The sequence below is a fragment of the Vanessa atalanta genome, chromosome 12 (assembly GCF_905147765.1).
Source record: "Vanessa atalanta chromosome 12, ilVanAtal1.2, whole genome shotgun sequence".
Classification (NCBI taxonomy): domain Eukaryota; kingdom Metazoa; phylum Arthropoda; class Insecta; order Lepidoptera; family Nymphalidae; genus Vanessa; species Vanessa atalanta.
Window position 1 is genome coordinate 4,806,823 of NC_061882.1, and position 9,336 is coordinate 4,816,158.

The window sequence follows — 9,336 nt, forward strand, 5'->3', positions numbered from 1 at the left end:
TTGGCGGTAGAATATCCGATGAGTGGGTGGTACCTACCCAGACGGGCTTTAAGTGTTTTATACATTATATGTATAATTTAAGTCAAAAGAAAAAAAGATATAAATGTACTTAACAATACATTTATATTTCTGAAAGCTATATTATCGAGTACTTACCAACATATAAAAACATGGATATACGAGTATGTAAGTGACGTTTGTATTAAATGACCAGCAAATTTCTTCAAAGGCCGCTCTCAAACATAATCGACTCCAGCTTACTTTTGCCCCAAAAAACTTAATAAACAATCATCAATCAACGTTTTGAGGGGTAACGGAGGCAGAGTTCATTTGTAAACTCGAAACGGCACGGTTTAAGGGTACGCCTCAACTGCTTTCATTAACAGAAGGGCCCTTCTAAGAGCATTGGGAATGTGGAACTGTTACCTCTCGTGATAGTAATCTCGTGGAAAAAATTAAACTTATTTTCGAAAATATTGTTTACCTTTTTTTTTTAATAAAGCTAAATCGTCATTTATAATTTATATTTTGAAGTTATAGTTATATACATAAAGGCATATCATAATCACGAGATCTCAGAAACTATAACATCTATAAGCTTGAAATTTGGCAGGTAGGCTCCTCATAGGGTGTAGATATCCGCTTTTTACGAAACTCCATCCCTAAGGGCCGAGATGGCCCAGTGGTTAGAACGCGTGTATCTTAACCGATGATTTCGGGTTCAAACCCAGGCAGGCACCACTGAAATTTCATGTGCTTAATTTGTGTTTATAATTCATCTCGTGCTCGGCGGTGAAGGAAAACATCGTGAGGAAACCTGCATGTGTCTAATTTCAACGAAATTCTGCCACATGTGTATTCCGCCAACCCGCATTGGAGCAGCGTGGTGGAATATGCTCCAAACCTTCTCCTCAAAGGGAGAGGAGGCCTTTATCCCAGCAGTGGGACATTTACAGGCTGCTAATGCAAAAATCCCTAAGGGGGTAAAATGGGGGTTGTGAGATCGTGTTTTATAAATTTAGCGCGGGTAAAGCCGCAGGTTCAGCTAGTTTAATATATATAAATATATAAAATTCAACACACAAAAAAAAAAATATTCGACTAAGGCTGTTATGTTTAGTAATAACAAATATGGGATGGATGACATTATTGAGTAATTGTTTTCACAACTAAAATTTATCTTACAATAAATCCTAAATTATGGTAAAGTCATTTTTAGTATCTACGGTTTTTATTGCTTTTCGAAATATAGGAATATGAAACCTCCACCTCTTTTATCTTGGGCTGCTGCCCAGAAATCCTAATAGCTTTTATTATTTCGAGAACGATACAGTTAACAATATCGCCTATAATAATACTATTAGAGCCAATACTCTTGGGAACATTATATATGTTATTAGTTATCGTTATTTGATTTATTTATCGTTATAAAATTCAATTGACTTTTCAACAAACTAAGGGAACTCATTTGTTTTACTGAGATAACAAAACAAAATCGTGGAAATAATACCCTAAGACATCAATTTTAATTAAATAAAACGAGTGCAACGGTACGTCAGTATTAAATGGTAACAGTACTCGCACTAAAACATTTATTTGGTCATTTTAATAAATTGAGTTATGAGAAGAAACAGTTTGGCTTATTTCTTCAATGTATGAGTAAATCTATTAATAGACCATAGAAAAACCACTCATTAGGCCCTCTAATAAGTATATATAAGCCGATACTTATGATGTAGCATCACTTCTTGGTCATGCAACCAACATAAATGCGAATATTATATATATTTATGATTACTATTTACGCAATTAATATATAGCCCGAAATACAAATCAATCAAAATATTCTTTATACTTAAAGTAATAAAATTGCTGACTGTCACTTTTAACATATATTTGAGAATGAAATTCGTAAACACATAAATGATTTTACTACAAATTGTGAGATGTAATCTATTTATATACAAGGAACGAACAGAAATCTGTGGTTCCTCTTACCTGGACTACAAAGGGTAAGTGTTTTTTTAATGTCACTATGTATTCCACAGGATTCCAAAAAACTAAGTTTTACTTGGTATTGTTATATATTTAACCACGATTAAAGTTAAAAAAAAAAAAAACTGACAAAGAACGTCTGCGTGCTAAAATTAATTCTGAAAATAACGAATTTATATATTATATTATTATAATTAACACTTTCGGAATTAAATGATCAAACCTTCTCCTCTCATATCTTATATTTCATAGCTGTTTATTTCCGACGTATAATCGATAGGCGAGCTTAATGCTTCATAGTAAAATTAAAAATTGAATATTACTTAAATGTACCACTTGGGTACTAATATATTATGTTCGTACAATAATACATAATTGTATTTAGCGGTACAATAAATGTTAAATACATGTAAGCTGAATAATAGCTGCGATAAAAGTCTCTCTATTTTAATTTATGTATTTACAAAAATAAAAACAATTCGTTTTCATTATTATTTATTTAATGTGCACGTAATATAAACAAGCTCATTTATGTATATTATTTCTCAGATACAGATTAATTTATGGTGTCAAATTGCGTTTATTTGGTTTACACAAAATATTGGATAAATTTGTGATAATTTCTGTTTTTATGCTCAATGTTAAGGTGGTCGCGAAAAACAGTGCATTGTTAAGGCGTTACCCGAACATGTAGACAAGTTTATCTATGCCAATGTATGCCGTATTTCGTGCAGCGACCGAGCGTTCATTCGATGTTTTTGGCAGCTTTACATTCGTCTTACTTTAATGTATACATAAAAAATGCGTCGGACATTACTTTCAAGCTACATTTAAACTATATTTTAGGATTTAATCTCGTTCTAATCATAATTATTATATCATTACTTGGTGGTAGGGCTTTGTGCAAGCCCGTCTGGGTAGGTACCCACTCATCAGATATTCTACCGCCAAATAACAGTACACTGTATTGTTGTGTTCCGGTTAGAAAGGTAAGTGTGCCAGTGTAATCACAGGCACAAGGGACATAACGTCTTAGTTCCCAAGGTTGGTGGCGCATAGGTGATTTAAGGAATGGTTAATATTTCTTACAGCGCCTTTGTCTATGGGCGGTGGTGACCACTTACCATCAGGTGGCCCATATGCTCGACCGCTAACCAATGCCATAAAAAAAAAAATTAAAAATAACTCCGAGTATAAACTAAACGTAACAGCCTGTAAATCAGATAATAAGAGAGAAGATTGTTTGGTTTTATTCCACCACGCTTCTTTAATACGGATAGACGGATAAACATGTTATAGATTTGTAGTTTCCTTACAATATTTTCCTTTACTGCAAGTACCAGATGAAACATAAACACAAATTAAGTACGAACTCAGTTGTACTTACCTGGTTTTGTAACCGCAATCATCGGTTAAAATTCAAATGACCTATTGTGACATCTCGATCCCTTTTTATTGAAATTAATTAGTTTGTAAAAGTAGAATAGAAAATAATTTATTACCAGATAATATTAATAAAATTATAAGTCAGGATAAGAGAGTCCTCGGACCAATATCATTAATTCGTCAAACTTAAGCAATATAAATGTCACGAACTTTATCGATATTAATTTCGAACTTGAAGTAACATTTGATGTTCATCTCTAGAATATGGATCTAAAACCATTAAATGGAATCTCTTCTGGCGTGTATCTAAAGCAAGCTTAACTTATTTATTGTAGTTTAGTATTAGTAAAGTCTAGCCATACATACGGGCTTAGGGTATTGTTTGAAACTTTAGCTACGTGGCTGTTAAACCAGGCATGAATTCATCACAACTATCATTAGCTTTCTTTTGTTCGTGGTTACTCTTACGTATTTCAAATAATTGCATGCTTTTAAATACGTGAAACATACTAGTATATCTTTTCTATATTTATATATTATTATAATATATTCATATTACATATGAATTGAAGCAAGAAAAGTAGATAACTATTTTAACAGGTTATTTAAGCTGGTTACATTTTAAAAAGGCAGACGAAAAAGTAGCCGGTTTAATATGAAGTATTTACCTCCATCCATTGAAACTGGCATTGCAAGATGTATAATTGTTTCATTAATATATATGGAGACGGAAATAATTATTTTTAATGTAAGCACAGTTTTATTTATGAAACAAAAACTATTACAAAATATTTGAATAATTACAATTTTAAATATCGAATGATTTCCTCTTGGTTTTGTTTTGATAAATGAATTTATAATTTGTTTCAAAATTACTTATGAATATAGTCTACATCGTGATATCTCGTTTCATTAACACGGATTAAAGAAGTAACAAGCGTTGCTTTTACGTCATAGTTTACATAAAATGTATGAAATATGTTCATAAATTCTATTTTTCTTTACAACCATTGTCTAGACGGGATGTTTTGTATTTCCAGGAGAATGCTATCTGAAACGTGCTGTTTGCTACAATGCTCATTATTTTTAAAGTGTGTTTAATTTCTCGTCGCATTCATAGCACTTGTCTTACGTATATCAAGTTTGAAACGCAGTTTTGTAAATTAAATTTTCAGTTTGAAATCATCGAAATATGTAATTATTTTCATCAGATATTATACATTACATTTTTTTTACACTAGCAACCCGTAAATTTCCCACCTCTGGGCTAAGGCCTCCTCTCCCTTTGAGGAGAAGGTTTGGAGCATATTCCACCACGCTGCTCCAATGCGGGTTGGTGGAATATACATGTGGCAAAATTTCGTTGAAATTGAAAACATGCAGGTTTCCTCACGATGTTTTCCTTCACCGCCGAGCACGAGATAAATTATAAACACAAATTAAGCACATGTAAATTCAGTGGTGCCTGCCTGGGCTTGAACCCGAAATCATCGGTTAAGATGCACGCGTTCTAACTAATGGGCCATCTCGGCTCATTCAGATATTAAATAATATAAAAAGGTAATGCAAGATAGTTTGAGACATTAAATTAATTTGGGTTCAATATTTGAATAAATTTTCGATAAGATTTACTTAGACAATCTTTCATTGAAATGTCGTGGCATTAATTGCATGACACTTTTGTATTACCACTAGTCTAGTAAAATATCAAAACAAAACCATTTTCCACAGTCATAGTATACAACAAACTACGAGAACTTAATCAGAGATATTTTTTTTAATTGCTTTAACATCTGGACCACAGTGCTAAAAAGGTTAACAGGCATCATTATTTCGTACAAAACATAACATTTTAAACAAACCTTTCTATGTAATTTGACAATTAAATATGGCCTGCACTTTTCTAAACGAAAATTAGGTGCCTGCAGACGTAATTGGGCCAATTAGGCGCCATAGTTAAGTTATGCTTCAAAGAACGCTTAACTCTGGCAGGACAGTAATTAGGTAACCTACATTACTTTTCCAGTGTAAAAACTTTATTAAATATCATTTCTTTTTATTTTTGGCACTTACATATTCCAACTACTCTCGCGATATATCTTAGTACTATTTAGCAAGGCACTTCACTTACATTTTAAGACCAAATGATTTGTCAAAGTGATTTGGACTAAATTATAAAACATCTATAACAACGACGATTCTTACCAGCAAACGAGTTTCGCTAATTATATAAATGAATTGATTCTCAACAATTCTTATACATTTAATTAAACAGATCTCCTTGTCATTATACTTTGAACTCTATATTTTTTTTTTTCTTCTTATTCTTAAAAACCAGGTCAGGTTGGGCAAACACCGTGAAATAAAATTCAGCGTTTTACTTTCAAACAAACCATTTATATAACCTTATTAAAGTTTTTAACGTTATAAATATATTGATACCACTAATTTTCAGTTCAGTTTTGATAATATTATTTTAGTTTTATTTACTTGTTTAATTTGATTAAATTTTTTTAAGTAATAATTATATAGATATATTTTGCAACGATGTAATTCTATGTATTAAGAAAATTTACTCGTAGCGTTATATTATGTAAGCATTCTAGGTAACAACATCGCTGTACTCTTGATTACATACCACAGATAGCTCTAAAATTGATCGGACCAAGCTCATAACATTGACTCGGATACATAACTATAAATTTATAACAATATGATATCTTGATTGGTTACCACACATCCAGTTCAACTGTTGTATTATAAATACAATATTGACAAATGATGGGCAAGCATGTATGTAATCATTATGATTGCTGCACAAAGCTGATTGGCTAATATTTTATATGCTAATATGTGTCGGTTATATATTTATAACATTCTATTCGATTTTTGAATTTAATAATAATAATTTTGGAATTGATGTTTAAATTTTACGTAGGTAACAGATTTTAACGTTATTTTTTATTTTTATGTTTATTTCATTATTTTATTGTATTTTTAATTGATATATTTTTCTGTTTTGTTTTTGTTTTTTTTTATTATGTCACTTTGTCAATTATTAAGCTTTAGTATTTTATCAATGTGCTTAGTTATAAATAATAAAGTAGATAAATATACATTTATAATATAAATATTTAATATTAATTTATTAATTTTAATTGATTAATCAGTTTTATTTTTGTTTGATTGTAAGAAAACTGAAAAAATATATATTTGAAAATACAGACAAAATGGTTTTTTTATCAAATATTTATATACAAAAAATTAAGATATATAGAAAAAATAAATAAAAAGCTGATATAATATATGACAAGACATGAAATGATATTTTGATAGTTAATGTTTTTTGAGGAATCTAAAAAAAAAAACAAACAAAATACTGTAAAAAATTCTTAAAATTAATTAACCATTTTGAGCTTTTCAAGTTATTTAATAATTAACCATAAAAAAATCGCAGCTTTTCTAAGTGTTAATAGTGCAATTACAAAATGTTAATATACAGTTTTGCTTAAGAGCTCTTAACAAGACTGTCCTTCTAGCTAATTGGGTAACCCACATCAGTAGCGACACAAAAAAAAAAACATAAATATTATTCAACTCGGCTGTTGCTAGATTTTTAAACGGCCAGAGATTTTGTGATCAAATTATAAAATTATTACACCTACACGTAATTCAGTGTTTTTTTTAATCTATACTAATATTATAAATGCGAAAATAAGTCTGTGTCTGTCATGGCCAAAAAACTAAACTGAATTTGATGAAATTTCGTATGAAGTAAGCTTGAACCCCAAGGAAGGAAAAATCTACCGTTTTTTTATATCCAATTCTTATAACTAAAAATAATACAAGGACGAAGTTGTGGGAGATAATTAGTATATTTATATATTTAATTTAGGCGAAAAGGCCGAGTGCTTAAAACGCGTGCACCTTAATCAATCATTAAGAGCTCAAACCCAGGTAGGCCACACTGAATCTCCATGCGCTTAATTTGTGTTTATAATTCATCTCGTGCTCGGCAGTGAAGGAACATATCGCGAGAAAATCTGCGTGTGTATAATTTTAATGAAATTCTGCCACATGTGTCTCTATCAATCCGCATAAAGGAGCGTCGTGGAATTAGTACTAACCTTCTCCTCAAATGGTAAATTATCCCAGCCATGGAACATTTGCTGACTGATATTATACTATATATAATATACAGATTGAGTTAAGTGTAGGATTATACATACATATTATTTACTTAACATAATTTTGAGTGGTTGCAGTGTATTCTAAATTGTATTTAATTAACTACATTTTTGTATAAATCTCTGATTCGGAAAATCGACATTTTGATTAAAATGAACGTTCCAAAATTATTTTTTAATGTTATTTATATGGGATAATTCTCTTTTTATTACAGTTCATGGGACAAATAAATCATCGTTTTAATGCAATATAAATAAAATAAAAATTTAACGCTTACTAATAGAAAAAAATACTTAGCTGTATTCATTTTCTTTAAATTTATATTGGAAATGCAGCAACATATGCATGACGATATCCATGGTACTTCAGCGTATATTTTTTAAACAATTCTTTTATTTCTGCTTTTAGAATTCCAACTCCATAGACAATCAAGAATACCGCTTGTCCAGTCATTGAAATTGTTTAACATGATTAAAAATTATTAAATAGTTTTCACGGCAATTACAAATATTATATATTTTTTTTAATTATAATTCAAATCTGAATCGCATTTATAAAAAATAAAAAGAATTGATTGCGTGTTTAGTTAAAAATACAAGAAGTAAAATAAATTAGGATAAATAAAATAATAATTTAAAAAATATATTTTTAGTATATTATTCTGTCATTTTAATTCATTTTCATTAAAAACATTATTTTATAACAATATTTTTAACAACAATTATGTAACAAATTAATTTACATATTTAGTTCAATATATTTATTTAACTCTATATTATTTTATATTAATTTTAAAGTGTTCTATTTTTAATTTAAATATCGGTATAAGTAAATAAACTGAAAATAAATGATTCATAAAACTTTAAAAAATAATTTAATAAATTCAAAAATACTTACATTTTTACACACCACACTATAGTATTAAACACGCACTTCCACTGCACTCCACTCGTGCCCTAATCACAGCGTTCCGTTTACACAAGAATCGGGTTACCTCAACAAGAGGCTGCGTGGTACTGAGTCCGATCGGGATAGCTGGGAGCCGAATGACGTACTCGTCAACTATGTTAGCGTACACTGCTGCGTTACTGTCTAATGTAAATTGTATTTACAGGCGCTATAATTTGCAAATATAACGGATATCAAGTTTATATAATTTTTTCGGGAAATATTTATTTTCCATATTGTTAAAAGCGATATCGTTTTTACAATATATAAGTGACTGTTACATTAAATTGTGCGTTTCAAATTAAGAAAATTTTAATGTCTTAATTTTTTTTTTAAATTAAAAATTTAAATAAATTAATTAAATGTTACCAGTGTACGACATGTCATTGTATATAGGTAGCAGGCGTAGCAACGTTGGAGACACCTGAATGCGCAAAGGAAACGAAAGCACCTTTTGACAAGCGCAATTTTTTAAATGAAAAATAAAAATGCACTTTCTAATTAGCATCGTTACCTCGCAACTTACCTGAAATACCGGCAGCAAATAAAATTGTTGAAGGTCGAAAACTTACTCGTGACGTTAAAGTTATATTAATTAACGCCGTATACGTATGGAATGTATTTACTAAAATGTGCACATGATTTGCAAAAAAATTTATTAGGAATATTTTGCTTAGTACTCTAAATTCAAAATTTTACAAATTCAAAATGGCAAATTCTTTATCTCCGTTTTGATGAAAAGGCATGGAGCTTACTCTACTACGCTGCTTCAATACGATGGGTACACGTGGATTCTCTCCCACCATTTGTAGGTGTCCT

At 30.0% G+C, this 9,336-nt stretch overlaps 1 protein-coding gene across 1 annotated transcript in view; it reads right to left on the bottom strand.

Moving 5' to 3' along the window:
- Nucleotides 1–8,578, bottom strand: part of LOC125067686 (cell adhesion molecule 1-like) — a 37,994-nt gene extending 29,416 nt beyond the window's left edge. The window contains exon 1 of the mRNA XM_047676405.1: nucleotides 8,467–8,578. The gene's annotated coding sequence lies outside the window, so the exon portion shown is untranslated. The remainder of the gene's footprint in view (nucleotides 1–8,466) is intronic.
- Between the last annotated feature and the right edge of the window lie 758 nt (nucleotides 8,579–9,336).